General features: G+C 46.6%; 1 protein-coding gene across 5 annotated transcripts in view; it reads left to right on the top strand.

The window, feature by feature from the left end:
* The first annotated feature begins 1,254 nt into the window (after window positions 1-1,254).
* Window positions 1,255-15,619, top strand: part of RAF1 (Raf-1 proto-oncogene, serine/threonine kinase) — a 61,695-nt gene continuing 47,330 nt past the window's right edge. For 2 of the 5 annotated variants that reach the window (XM_072127865.1, XM_072127864.1), the window contains exon 1: window positions 1,258-1,527. The gene's annotated coding sequence lies outside the window, so the exon portion shown is untranslated. Of the gene's footprint in view, window positions 1,528-5,661; window positions 5,718-15,619 lie in introns of all 5 variants that reach the window. The other 3 variants (XM_072127862.1, XM_072127861.1, XM_072127863.1) reach the window with 3 other exon arrangements.

Here is a 15,619-nt window from a genome sequence, read left to right as displayed (position 1 = left end):
CCACTGATACTGCACACACATACATACATACATACATACAATACAATACATATGACCCACTGATACTGCACACACACACACATACATACATACAGTACAATACATATGACCCACTGATACTGCACACACAAACATACATACATACAGTACAATACATATGACCCACTGATACTGCACACACACACATACATACATACAGTACAATACATATGACCCACTGATACTGCACATACACACATACATACATACATACAGTACAATACATATGACCCACTGATACTGCACACACACACATACATACATACAGTACAATACATATGACCCACTGATACTGCACACAAACATACATACATACAGTACAATACATATGACCCACTAACAGTTAATTTTATACACTTACAGCCTGTGGTGGAGATCCCCCAGGATATCAGTGCAGGGGTCTGTACAGAGGCTGCACAGGAAGCTCAGGCTCTGCTCTCTGAGCTGGATCCCGGCAGACATGAGCTGCAGCCCCTCCCCCCTCCTCACACAGTCGGATGCTGCAGGAGAGGGTCAGGCACAGCTCCAGCAGCACAAGGTCCCGGCAGACTTAGTGTTTGGTCATGTGACCGGAGCGTCATTGGTATGTACGCAGTTACTGGGCTCCGGTCACATGACCATGCATCGGGCCATCAGCTAATGTTATGTAATGTTATGTCTGCAGCGCGGGAGGGAGGGGGGAAGCGAGGCTTTTTTAAAAATCCAAGTTCTAGATGCGGCCCTGGCCCTGGCTGCGAGCCAGATGCGGCCATCAAAAGAGCCACATCTGGCTCGCGAGCCATAGGTTCCCGACCCCTGATATAGAGCATGAAGAGATGGGATTGAAGCAATCAAGTCAGCACTGGAGCAAAGTTATCAAAAATGTTCATTTTAAATATTTATAATGCAAAAAGTTCCATTAAAGCAGCTTGGTGTTTGAGTTGGACAACCCCTTTAAGAAGGCCCGCAGACTATACGATGAGCTATAGCGCTCAGTCTCATGGCTGCCTGTAGCTGGTAGCGCAGCTTTACTGTCACTGGAGGGAAACTTCTCAAAGTTCTTGTCCCTCTCTGTGGGCGGGGTTTGGGGAACAGAGGCGGGAATACAACGTAGGCGGAGTTAATGTCAAGAATGAGCCTTGTCAAGCATTCCGCCTCAGCCTATCAGAGGGGAGGGGCGTGGTTATCATGCTGGAAATGTTTGTTGGCAGAAGGGGCGGGCCTTGTGACGAGGCGGGTGGAGCCATTAAGCGGCAGCACGGGGGCCAGTACTGAGGAGGGGGTTGGGCGGTAAATTAACTGCTGAGTTTTTACGTTATGAACCTCCCCGTTCTCTAGTGATGTTTACTAATGGAAGCGTCCAGGCCAGCCCCCTCTCCAGTGCTCTCCGCTATGCGCGGCTCCGAGCGCCAGGGACTGTGAGGCTCGGGAGTGACTGAGCGCCGGGACTGTCCGCTCTCCTGTGTGTGTGGCGCCGGGCATGTGCTGAGGCTCCCGGGATCTTCTCAGGTACGTGTCACCGGCTGAGGGAGGGAAGTGTCCGCCGCGGCTCCTGCACTTGTGTGACAGCCGCTGCCCGACTTTATACAAGTCGCCAAGAACAGTTTCAATTGTTGTATCTAGTTGAGGCTTGTTGTGAGCGGACAGCGGGGCCGGGGGCAGTGTGGTGTGAGGGGTACTAGAGGGGGGGCAGTGTGGTGTGAGGGGTACTAGAGGGGGGCAGTGTGGTGTGAGGGGTACTAGAGGGGGGGCAGTGTGGTGTGAGGGGTACTAGAGGGGGGGCAGTGTGGTGTGAGGGGTACTAGAGGGGGGGCAGTGTGGTGTGAGGGGTACTAGAGGGGGGGCAGTGTGGTGTGAGGGGTACTAGAGGGGGGGCAGTGTGGTGTGAGGGGTACTAGAGGGGGGGCAGTGTGGTGTGAGGGGTACTAGAGGGGGGGCAGTGTGGTGTGAGGGGTACTAGAGGGGGGGCAGTGTGGTGTGAGGGGTACTAGAGGGGGGCAGTGTGGTGTGAGGGGTACTAGAGGGGGGGCAGTGTGGTGTGAGGGGTACTAGAGGGGGGGCAGTGTGGTGTGAGGGGTACTAGAGGGGGGGCAGTGTGGTGTGAGGGGTACTAGAGGGGGGGCAGTGTGGTGTGAGGGGTACTAGAGGGGGGGCAGTGTGGTGTGAGGGGTACTAGAGGGGGGGCAGTGTGGTGTGAGGGGTACTAGAGGGGGGGCAGTGTGGTGTGAGGGGTACTAGAGGGGGGGCAGTGTGGTGTGAGGGGTACTAGAGGGGGGGCAGTGTGGTGTGAGGGGTACTAGAGGGGGGGCAGTGTGGTGTGAGGGGTACTAGAGGGGGGGCAGTGTGGTGTGAGGGGTACTAGAGGGGGGGCAGTGTGGCGTGAGGGGTACTAGAGGGGGGGCAGTGTGGCGTGAGGGGTACCAGAGGGGGGGGCAGTGTGGCGTGAGGGGTACCAGAGGGGGGGGCAGTGTGGCGTGAGGGGTACCGGAGGGGGGGGGCAGTGTGGCGTGAGGGGTACCGGAGGGGGGGGGGCAGTGTGGCGTGAGGGGTACCGGAGGGGGGGGGGCAGTGTGGCGTGAGGGGTACCGGAGGGGGGGGGCAGTGTGGCGTGAGGGGTACCGGAGGGGGGGGGGCAGTGTGGCGTGAGGGGTACCGGAGGGGGGGGGGCAGTGTGGCGTGAGGGGTACCGGAGGGGGGGGGGCAGTGTGGCGTGAGGGGTACCGGAGGGGGGGGGGCAGTGTGGCGTGAGGGGTACCGGAGGGGGGGGGGCAGTGTGGCGTGAGGGGTACCGGAGGGGGGGGGGGCAGTGTGGCGTGAGGGGGGGGGGGCAGTGTGTAGGTATATAGCGTTTTGGGGTACAGTGTGTTATGTTGGGGTGTCCTCTGACTCTGTAATGTATTTTCGGGCTCAGCAGGTGGTAGTTATACAGGGAGACGATGCTCTGGGTGCAGGAGATGCCTTGCATGTTGCATTCTGTTATTTGGGGGGGGGGGGCGCAGAATGGGCTGTTATGTTCTGGGCTGGTGTTGGCAAACTGGGAGGGGGGGGTATACACTGCTTGCTGTGATGCCTATTATGATGCAGTTGGAGGAGATATTTTGGGGTGTCTCCCTGTGACCCTCTTCTTGTTACTGTCAGCAGATCTGTTTTGCATTGCTGCTTTCTCCATGTATCCTCATAAATACCAGGAGCCGCTTCTAGATTACCTTTTAAATTGGATTTTTAGGAAATGTGGTTATTTGGAGAAAGGAGCTCTCCTGCTCCCTGCCCCTCCTGTAACAATGCTGTTACTTGTATTGTTCTTGCAATCATATCAATCATTATACTTTGCTTCATGTTGGGTCCATGTGATGTTTCTGGACCTGTTGAGCATCCTGGTTCTGGGGCAGAATATGACGTCTCTGGGAGAGTCTTCCCAAATGTTTCTGCTTCCAGTGTTCCCTTGGTTTGTGTAGATGGCAGAAGCCCCTCTCTCCCCCTCTTCTGTTGATGCAGTATTTTTATTCGGTGAAAGTTGCACAACTCCCAAGAATCCGCAGCGTCCAAATGTTATTTTTCGAGCTCGAGAAGGTTTTGTGCCAAGATCTGTCCCTGTGTATAAACATTTCCAAATCTTCTGGGTTGAAGAAGAGTCACTTGGAATAATTTTAAGATTTTTTTTTTTTACACAGTGCGGTGATATCATGGTGCGACCCTGGGGCTCTGCCAATCTATAATGTAGTCAGAGGGGCGGCTGCCGTGTGGTGCCTGGGATATTGATCAGTGTCCTGCTCTGTAACCCCTGCGCTCAGTTCTGCTCACCCTGGTCAAATATTCATTTCTCTTTACCAAGCTGCCTGCTTTTCTGGCCGCTCCGGATACTTCCTGGATATAATTTACATACTTCTATCCCTCCTCCTGCTTCAGAACTTCTTGAGGTTTCAATGCCTGACACATTCTGAACCAAATGCCCCCCCGTCTTACCTTTTGTTGAAGTTTCTGTCAGCAAATTACATTTTTATTAGAATCAAATGGGCAGGTAACATATACACAAGGAAGGGTCCCCAATTTACTTGTGATCCCCCTCTATGAACAGCCTTATAGGGAGTCTACCAGCGCCCATATTCACACCACAACTAAAAGCAATGTATGTACAGTACATGGGATGAACTCTTAGATGAATCATGCAGTTTCTTCACTTCCAAACCAAGCACTGCTCCATACATTGTACAGTGGCTGTTATGGGTATTGTAGCCAAAAGTTTTTCACTTAAAGGAAATATATAATCAAAATCAAGAATTAACCAGAGATGCCTACTCACAGATCTATGACTTCTCATATTGGTTATCCATGAATCAACTTCCAAAATTATGCTAATGAGTTTGAAGGGCTCTGTGGGGTGATACCTGAGCCCCTCTGTGCTGTAGCTTCTCTGGCCTTTAAACTATCTCCCTCTCTGCACCCAGTGGGAGGGGGAAGTGCTGATAAGTTGTGACTGAGATAAGGCGCCCCCCTTCTCTCCCAGTGAATACAATAACTTCCATGATTTAGTAATTTGGGCTGGAAACGCTGTCACTGGGCTCCTAGATTTTGTCCGTGGCCGGCTTTACCATCGGAGATCAACTTCCCTGTATCTATTCAGCCTCAAAGTTTATTACTTAGAAACCCGCAAAGGATTACGTAAGGTCATTTGCACATCTGTTTGCCAGAGTGTAAGATCTTTACTGACTTTCTTCAAGTATTTCAGCCGGCTGTCTCCAGGACTCGTGTTGCTCTCTGTGCCTGAGCTGAGAGATATCTGCTGCAGGCATCTCTATGTACAGAGTTACTTTGCATACAATGTATCTTGGTTACCATTGTTTGCAATAATTTCCCTTCAGATACTTGTGGGTCGTGTAGTAAGAGCTGGAAGATGTTGCAAGATGCGATGGCAGGAGGGGAGACCTCAGACGTGGGACTTGCTTAAGATGTCTTGTGATTTTGTGAAGAATAAGTTGCAGACCTCATTTAACTAGTTTGGTGTTTTGTGAGTTCCTATTACCCTTGCCCAACCCCCATGACTCTTTTGATTGGGATGTATTTTGCTTTCGGGGATCCCTGACGTCATTAAGGAATGGCCAAGAGACACTTCTATAGTTGTGTTCACTTAAGTCTTATTACAGGGTGACTTCAGGGTTTGTTGAGATGCAAAAGCATCAGGATATTGAGACATGGAAAACTTTCTAATGCTGTTCTCTGGATCTCTGCTTCCTGTGTGTGAATTGTACTTGTTTACTAAAGTTTCTGATGATGCCACGTTTGTAATTAAATGGTTTCTAGCTGCTTTTAAGCCCAAGATATGTGTCTGAAGCGACCCCCCCCCCCACCTTTCTAGCTTCTAAAAGTGACTCATCTCAGGCAAAGTGGCCCTTGTAACCTAATTTGTGTATGACTTTTTGCATCTCATTTTTTACCACTGTTCATTGTAAATAAATGTAGGGGAATAAAGGTGCATGGTGACCCGATGTTTGCATGGATAGCCCAAAAAACTAAAAGTGATCTTGCATCTAACAGAGCCTCTGTCTGCCAAGCCCAATCAGCTTTGATTTTGTTGTGAGACTCCTTATGTGTACCATAGAGATCATGGTTTACTAGTCAACTCTCTTTTCTATATTTTACTTGTAGGGAGAGGCGAAGGCGCTTAAAAGGAACCAGTCACTGGATTTTCACAAATACAACTAGTAAGTTTCCCTTCGATTTTAGCTAAAGGGATTTGTTTTCCTTACATCCCCATATATCAACTTTACCTTATAGTACCTGGTGTCATCTACTCCTCCCTATGCCTCTCCTCAGCATGTCATTTGACCAGGTTGATCTCATCTAAGGTCCTGTTATATTTCCAATGTCTACCTCTTGTATATATTTGATCACATGAAATCACAGCAGCCTCCATGTATTTCGACTCCTTCCCATCCTCCATGGAGGCTGCTGTGATTTAATTTGATCTGATACATACATGGGGTGGACGTTGCAAATGTAACGTGACCTTAGCTGACATCACCCAGGTCATATGACTTGAAGTGGCCTATGGTGTTAGACTTCTCTCTCAATGTCCCACACAGCAGCATGTTCTGTAGCAGTGAGACCTGTCAATCAGGAACAAGGAGGCGGGGCTGTGCGGTAACTACTGAATATATTGGACTCTGTTACTATCATTGGACTCGCATCAGGTTGCATATAAGTTTACAAACTAATTTTTTTTTTAACATTGCAGCCGTGGAAAGGAACAATTTGGGGATGACAGTTTTAAATGAAGTATTTATTCTGGGCGGACTAACTTGCATGGTCGGTTCTCTTTAAACTGCTCCTGTAAGGTTTCGGGAGCTTTAAGCCGGTGCCGTGGGTTAGAAGCCAAGAACTTTTGCATGTATGTATTTACTCATGATGGCACGTTGTCGGATCCCTACACTCAAACACTTCCCCTCTCTCCTGTAGCCAGGGGGTTAAGTCGTGCTAGCAGGAAACCCCCTTTCTCATAGTCATGTTCAGGGCACATCTAATCTAAGCTTCTGCCTACACTCCTGTAGGATCTTGTTTCCTGTATTGGAAATTGTATGCATTTATTTGTCACAAAATGTTCTTTCCTATAGGAGAAGCCTCTATGAACTTATACATTTCCTTCCAAGTACTTGGACATTATGTCCGGTTTCTTTACATAATATGTCTTAATATGCCTTTAAATGATATTCTTGGGGTAATCCGGCCCTCTTGTCACATACAAGGGGTTTGCCTTTTCTTCAGTAAGGGCCCTGCTCCAGTCTATTGGCTGTGTCTGCTTTTGCAGTTTAGTTTCATTTCCTTAAAGGGCGTCTACCACCAGGATGAAGGACTCCAGGCTCCATTAACACCTATGGAGCCTGGAGCCCCTCAGGCTTATCTGCATACAGTCCTTCATCCTGGTGGTTAAGGGGGACAACAAGATCTTATGGACTGGCGAAATAGCGTCCCATAATGACCTAAGCTATTTTTGGTTCTGGCCTCCATAACAAAAACAAACTTCACTGCTTTCACAGGCTGTTACACTGTACAGGAACACATCAGGCAGAGGGAGCAGGGGGGACGGTATAACAGCCTCTGAAGCTGCAGCTCGGGGGGGGGGGGAGCGGCGGCTCTGGTAACCCCGCCCATGGCTCATTAGTATAACTTTAAAAGCTGATTTTAGAAGGAAGGAGGCCATAGATAACACATACTGTATAAGAAGATTACCACAGTCTCGGTGCCTGGATCTATGAGTAAGTGTCCCTGGTTTATCAGGATGGATTTTGATGGTAGGTTTCATTTTAAGAAGTTTTATTTATGAGCCTTTAAGGGGCTTTCCCCATGAAAGACAAGTTGTACCCAACGTCAATCTTCCAGTGCACTATACCTTCCAGTATACTATACGTTACTAATGAAACTTAGACAGCTGATGTCTGGTCTTTGTGTGTCCTTTTTTTTTTTTTTAAAATATATATTTCCGCAAATATATGTATGTGTGTGTGTATGTATGTCCCAGACGGTGATATATGCCCTAACTTGTAGCTGCGACGTATCTCATGCGGTCGTGCTCCAGACAAGAATGTCAGATGATTCGGAGATTGAATAGATTCAATGTAACCATAAAATCCTCCTCGTAATCCCTTCCTTTTTACCTGGTTTAGGTGAGACATTAAAGTTATGAGTAGTCCTGGCTCCTGGCATACAGTCCTTTGTATTTACTATGGATTCTTGCAGAGTCCCTCAAACGAGCACTTAAAGGTAACGCTTGACTCCGAAACTACTGCTGAAAGTCGGTAAACAGCGTTTTGTACATGATATTATAGCAAACCATCTTAAAATCAAGAAACCTGCAGCTACACCTGGCTAATCCCCGGCATCTTTGGATGGAGAAGGATAGATTAGTTAGGACTTCGCAAAGGTTGCTGACCTGTGCTTTTATCTTGCTCCTTGCTGCCAGTTGTGTTGCAGTAAATAGATATTGCTGACGTCTCAATATATTGTTGTTTAAAAACATTTTAAATATTATATATATATATATATATATATTACAATTTTCCTTTTTTGACTTGCATTGTTGTTGTGACCTATGTAAGCATTTGACTCCCAATGTAAAAGAAGGTAGATTTTTTTTCTATTACATTAGGGTAGAAAAACCTCCTATAAATATGTACAGCTCCTGGTGTATACACTGAGCATAAATATCTACAGGCATATACTGGCAGGTGGGGACATCATTTTGCAGCCTCCTTTCATCCAGCAGTAAACAATGGATGAGAATAAACTTTTTATCTATTTTTAATCCTGCTTCATGCTGCAAAGTGATACATACATTTAACAGAGGCCATAATAGCCTCTGGGGGATGGATGCAATAGAATTGCGTCCATCTCTGGCCTCCGCTGAGCTCTGGGATGTGCTTGTATGGACATTTACTACACTACAGAAGCATCCTGATTATCGGCATCAGCCAAATCACTGCCTACTGCTGCTGTTTCCTCATCCTCCCACTTGCGGGGTAGGGTAAGAAAAAGACGACATATGAAGGATTCAACTTGGCCCTCCATCAGGAATCCTTACAATGTATCCTTACAACAAAGGGTTAAAAGGTGATGTGAACGTGGCCTAATACTACGCTATTGGCCTAGACTGTGAGTTATATGTTGGGGAATAAGAACTATACCTGGACCCTTAGTGTGACCGTGTTGTGGTCGCCCACAGTGCTGACTCCATTAGCTGCCCCATAGTCAGACTATATGAGCACAGGATTGGTGGGGTCCCACATGTGGATGTAATACTGTGAGGGGGGATCACAGGACTGTGCGGAGAGGTACAGGACGCTCTACAATACCTCGCTGCTTGTCTCCACACATGACATGGAACCGCTCAGCGTTTAGCTGCATGTGTGTAATACTATCTTCTTGTCCTTGTCAGTGTTTTCAGGAGCTGCTCTCAGGATTTTCCTTTAGAGTAGAGAACGTATTTAACTTTGGATTTGATTGTTTTAAGGCCTGAGCGGGGTCATAAATTTGGGCCGTAGTCTCTTATTGGGCTTTCAGTAATAAAATATTTGCATTATTTTATAGATTTATAGTTATTGATGATGCAAGGAGTCCCTTCTTCCCCTGTGGAACAACCGCACTATAATGAGAAGACTCTTTACCAATATAATTGAACCTTATTTGAATACATGTTTACTCCCTAGTCTTGGGGCCAGCGTGCCCACCATACCTGTGTTTTTCTCTTTCCCTCTTGCTACATTTAATAAGGAGACGCTGCAGCCCATCCTATATTATATATTTTACTACATATATACATACACACCATTCCGAAAACCTTCTCCATATCCACCACTCTGCACCAATAGGGCGCCACCTGTGACACTCCTTAAACCCATACTTGCAACACAACAATTTGGGGCTATTTTCCAGAGGTTCCAGATTGTTTGCATCCCTGAAGGAAAATCTACCAACAAAATCCATCATGATATATCAGGGACACTTACTCATAGAGCCAGGAACCGTGGCTTAATTTTGTTATCCTTCCTTCTAAAATCAACTTTTAAAATTATACTAATGAGCCTGAGTGGATACTCTAGCCCCTCTGTGATCTGGCTTTACCGGCTGTTACACTGTCTCCCCCTCCCCCTGCTTCCTCAGCACTTAGAATACAGCAGTGCTCACTGCACAAGTGCTGAGGGAGCAGTGTGGAGGGGTGGAAGCCAGATCAGGGAGCCTATTTTGGCCTTAGTTGCCCAGTAGTTGGTCCTACTTTGGTGGGTGGTTCTAGTCAGTTTACAATCTCCCAAGCAGGAAATACATTTCTATAAATTATTAAATCTGTTACATGGTTATATGGTAACAATGTGCACAGTGCCTCCTGCTCCTCCTGCAGAAGATAGCTGGTCACTTTTTTAATAAACTGGTTTGGAGATTTTGCTACAACTAAAACAATTTTCAAATGTGTTTCTATCTACAACATTAACAATCCTCTTATTGCAATCATAGTAAAAAGCCTTAATCTTCCGTGTATTCTGGATTATCCACATGCTCATAGAAACTGTAATCCCTGTAAAGTTGTATAATTTCCAGCCATAGAAGTCCGGCTCTCTTCACATTGGCTATACCCTCTGTGCTAGTTCCACGTTCCGATTTACTCCTAGAAGTTGCAGTTTTGCCGATCTGAGGGGCTTTACGATACATGTTTAATGCAGATTTCATCGGCTTAAAGTAAAGTGAAAAATTAGCGAGCAAAACTTGCATTTAATATCTGCATAGTTGGCTGTGAATCCATCACAGGTTTGCCGTGGAGAGCGTTGCATTTGATGGGAGATGACCACCCACCCCCAACAGTCACGTGAATGGGAGTCCTGCTCTCACTCATTGGGGGAGTGGGTTCCACCGTTCCATCGAGCCTATACAAGTGTTGAACATTGTGAGCACAGCGCTTGGGTATCACTGGCACTGCCATCCAGTGTCTGAGAGTGCCAGAGATGGCTGATTTCTTAAAACCTCGATAGCTGATCTATAAACCTAGGGTGGGAAATGCATCGGTCACAACCTCCACCTGCAATGAAATTCCCTGCAGACCCTCGGTGTGTATTAAAAAATTAAGTACATAAATTGCCCTCCGATGCTCCTCTTCACTCGTAATGGAGCGGGCAGTGACACTTCCATGGACTCTGCCCACACACTACTCCCTATTGATGAAATTGTACCTCCCTATTCTGTGAATGGGGGATAAGTCAAACCTGGGACGACCCCTTTAAGCAGAAAATATGGCTGGTCATCCAGGACTTTGTACTTGCTGTCGCATCGCCTTTAATTGTAGAGAATCCATACCAAGTATATGATGGCTACTATGATGTCACATCCTCAGATGAGGTAACACGAATACTAGATGTTGTGCATTAGAAATTTTGCAAGTCTTATCGCTGAAGCGCTTTTATTCTTTGCAACACTTGTCTTCCTTCCTTACTGTAAACCTTATTTTATAGAGAAGTGCATTGCAGCGGCTTTGGGTTAATTTCATAAATTCACATTTGTTTTAAAATGAAGCAAAGTATTCTAGATAATTTCCCCATAAATCGTGATAATAAAGCAGTCTGAGAGTGAGGTAAAAAGTAGAGTAATTCCATTTTTCAAATTTTTTTCCTGCAGTATAAGTACTGTGGTTTAATTCAATAGTCTGTATAGTTTTGGACTAAGATAAGTTGTAGCAGAGCGCTGCCTGGGCGTGCAGAATTCCTTCTCAAGGTGATCCTTAGGATTGATGTTGTCAGCTGCTGTTGTGTCTATACACCAGACTACATTCATATTATATCTTGCCCTTGTTATAGGTCACCAATTCCCCTCTATTGTTTGTCATGATGTCTTTTTCACTCTTAAAGCGAAGCTGTCGGGGTGATCGGGGACTCTGAACCACCCACAGGTCCGTAAAGGAAATCTACCACTACTCGCATGATGAAATTGTGCAAGTACACACCACCCTGTAGGCTATTCAATCCTGATTACGCTACATCTTTTGATTAGGGACATCAACCTTTAGTTCGGCAAAAAAAAAAAAAAAAAATTGTTTTGCCTACGTATGCAGATGAGCCTTCGGTGCTACCCCTACATCACTGTCCACCGTTCGTTCTATCCGGATTACGGTATGCACTCCTCCGTCTTCTTATGCGCCTCCTTCTGGTGCTGAGAGCTGTGACGTCACGTTGCTTTCTGTACTTATCACACATGCCCTGAGATAAACTGCAGCTGTAGTGAGAAGTGGCCGGCTGCGCAATACTTTTTCTGCACATGCGCGATCAGTACATAGAGTAATGTGACGTCACAGCTCTCTGCACCAGAAGGAAGGCGGAGACTTGCATAATTAAGGTCCGGAAGGGAACAAAAAGGTGGCCAGTGACTTGGGGGTAGCTCGGAAGGCTCACTTGCATATGTGGAGAAATCGATTTTGTGGTAGATTTTTCCTTTTATGGATGGATGGCTTAGTGTACCAAATCCCCTTTAAATTTTTAAGCATCTGGGGGGGGGGGTATAAAAAAAGTTTATACTTGCCTTGCTCCAACACCTACATTTGTTTGCCAAGTGAAGCCAGTGTATTACACCGTGACTTCTCTGCGTCATTGTTACATGTGCTGTAAAGCCCAGGTACTGTCCCAGCTTTGCTTCCTAAATCTTGAGATCTTCTTATGTGAGTCTGAAATGGATCATCAGGCTCTCATCTATGAGTATTTATTTATTTATTTATTTATTTGTTTACAAAGGGGTTATCCGGCTGTTAAAAATGACTGATCCATGCTCCTGTTTGTTCAGGGGCAGAGAAGCCGCGCACAGGGAACATCCGGTCCGCGATGTGGCCGGCTCCTCCCATCCGTCCCGATCTCTGTGTTGTAAGCGCTGGGAGATGGTGTCGGATGGGAGCTTCCGGCCAGCCAGAAGCTCCCTGTGCGCCCCTGTATACAAACCGGCGCACAGAGGAGACAGACCGCGGAGCGGGACATCAGCCGCGCCGGAGGAGGTAAGTACATGTTCATTATGTTTAAATGGCACTGCCCTCAGTATTTTTATACACTCGGATAACCCCTTTAATATAAAACTTCAAAAAGGTCGATTTGGGACCCCCCACCACAGGTCTATCTGTTGCTTTATGGACTCGAATCGACCTGAGAGGTCCACTTGGAGAAATTGGGGTGCCTGGCCTAAACAATATATACTTCTGACTGACTGCTATCCCAAAAATCTGTAACCCACCCAGCCCCCAATGCAGGGTTTCACTGCAGCATGTCAATAAATGCTGGGGCTTTCAAAATCTGGGTGCAGCTACTTGGCATTGTGGTCTGGAATCCTATGCACAATTTTTCACCTAAAATGGATCCAAAAAGTTGGCATTTAGTGCCCAGAAGGTGTGATGGACTGAAATGTGAGGAGAGTGGCCATATGTCCTGGATGGTCAGGTCACTGTGACATCCAGGATTGACAAACCTTGGAAAGATTTCCTGTGTTCTTGAATAGAAGGTTAACCCTGAGGGCAAAGTCTACGGTGAATGCTCTCCATTTAAAGCGGTTGAATGCAACAATGTGTTTGCTTAAACAAATGAAAGTACCTGCATTTCTTTTCCCCATGCACTGGTCACTGACGCTGTAGCTGTAACTTCTCAGTTGTGAAGTGGTGTAACTTCTGTGAGAAGGTCACTGCTCGACCAATCCCTTTAAAAGAAATCTACCATCAAAATCCATCATGATAAACCAGGGACACTTAATCATAGATCCAGGCCCCGTGGCTGTGGTAATCTTAACTTTGTTATCCATGGCCTCCTTCCTTCCAAAATTATGTTTTACAATTATGCTAATGAACGGCTACTGGGGTGGTTCCCAGAGCCCCTCTGCTGTAGGTTAGGCAGGAGCACTTCTTCCTCCCACTGTGTGCTAAAACTTGCTTACATCAGACAGGGAGGGGGTGAAATGGTGAGCAGGAGCATAAGACCGTGTAACAGCCTGTGATTCTGCAGAACGGAGGGGCTCTGTTAACATTATGCTAATTAACCAGATGGGCTCTGGGGAGTGTTAAGTTGGTTTTGGCAGGAAGGAGGCCATGGTTCACAAATATATTATTACCACAGTCACGGTGCCTAGATCCATGTCCCTGGTTTATCATAGCTTGCTGGTAGATTGCCTTGAATATTTTGGTCAAAACAAAAGAACAGCGCACAGATGGCATCCATATGCTTTTTGTGTGTTTTTTGTTGTGCCAAAAAAAGATTGACAGATGCCATATGGACATAACAAAAAAGATGCATATACAATACTTACACATAACATGCAAAAAAAACTGGTTAAGGCTATATTCACACGAACGTATGGGGGACGTATATACGGCCGACGTATATACGGCCGATATACGTCCCCCATACACTCCTATGGGCGCACCGTACCGTTCCGTACCCGGGAAAAAGATAGGACCTGTCCTATCTTTTCCCGTAATACGGGGCCGTACGCCATAGGTTGCTATGGAGAGGGGCGGGGGTGAGCTGCGCTCACCTCCTCCTCCTCTCCCCGTACACTGCCGTTGCCCGCTACGGTACGGTACGGGCGGGCAACGGCAGTGTGAATATAGCCTTAATTGGTTTAGGATTGACAATACACACGTGTGAATGAGCCCTTATGGGAATTAAAATCTAGCTCCAAGTTCTCCCGAGGAACTATATCAGCCAGAAATGCCTGCAGTCACTTGGAATGGAAGTAAATGCTGAAAATGCAGTTACAGGATGATTAACATATAAATTATAGGGGTTTTCCAAAAATTCTGGAAAACCCCATTGGCTCTAGGACAGGCAAAAAACTGCACACCCTCCATCTACTAATTCCAGCATCGCTTAAAGGGTATCTACCACCAGGATGAAGGTCTGTATGCAAATGAGCCTGAGGGGCTCCAGGATCCTTGGGTGTTAATGGAGCCTGAAGCCCCTCAGGCTCATTTGCATATAGTCTTTCTTCCTGGTGGTAGATGTCCTTTAAGCCAGCGGTTCTCTAACACTGTTGGCTGGGTTACAAGTGTTGCTCGTCCTCAGATTAGTTGCAGCCAACCTTTTACCTTTTAGCGTGACTCTGTGTCATCAATTCTTCATCTGCGACCCAAGTCGGGTCACTGTTGGCCACAGCCGGCCCCATGACCGCAAAGTATTTTGGTGCAGCCTACATTGTAGAGGAACAGATAAAATTTAAGTTGCTATACTAACCAAATACTCCCTGAGACTTTATGTAAACCACTGAGGCTGGTGGTGGTGGTGGGGGGGCATTTGTTTTATGCTCAGGTATCCTGTTCCGGGGTTGGACCCTCTCCCTTTTGGTGCTGTTGTGGCTCCATGAAACAATGTTACCGGTAAGTAATTATTGTATTCATGGTGAAAGCAATTCCGGCTATAATTACTTGTACTTCGGTCAGTTGGGTGACTACCCTATACCCACTTTTGCCCACTACAGCCATTGGCTACCATGAGTGACCGAGGTTTTGACCTTGTCTTATTACTATGGTGTTGTCAACCAAAATCTTGTACAGAACTGGACCGCCCTGCAGTACTGGGTCAGGGACAGATAAATCTGGTGGACACGTTAACAAAGTTTATGTGGTCATTGGTATCGTAGATCATGAATGTTCACTACCAAACCTCTACAGATCTTTTGGATAGGTTTTTAAATTCTATTATGCAATTGAAAAATAAAAACTAGATTTAGGATTTTTTTTCCTTCCCCTTGCTTGGCATTTTCTCCATATACTGCCCAGAGTCCTAAGTTGGGCCAAAGACAACACCTCGGGGCGGCTGTTTTTCCTAGGATCTGATGCTTTGTAGAGTTTGTAAGTGGAGGAAGGGCTGCTGTGACGTGATAGCGAGGGGGGGGGACATTTATTTTAGTTTGAAGACAAATGAAAGCTCTCACATGTGTCTCTCCAGAGTTATTTGTATAGAGAAGAGCGCGGAGGGGCCCAACACTCTTCAGCACACAGCCGCCGACACAGCGACAGCAACGGGAACGTTTCCTGTAGATGGTCAAAGCCTTCACCATGTCAGGGGTGGTTTCACAGGCCAAATACATAGCGTGCGGCTTCCAG

Source organism: Engystomops pustulosus, chromosome 10, assembly GCF_040894005.1.
Source record: "Engystomops pustulosus chromosome 10, aEngPut4.maternal, whole genome shotgun sequence".
In the NCBI taxonomy this organism is placed as follows: Eukaryota; Metazoa; Chordata; class Amphibia; order Anura; family Leptodactylidae; genus Engystomops; species Engystomops pustulosus.
The sequence above is the reverse complement of the archived record's forward strand: the minus strand, read 5'-3'. Positions and strand labels throughout refer to the sequence as shown.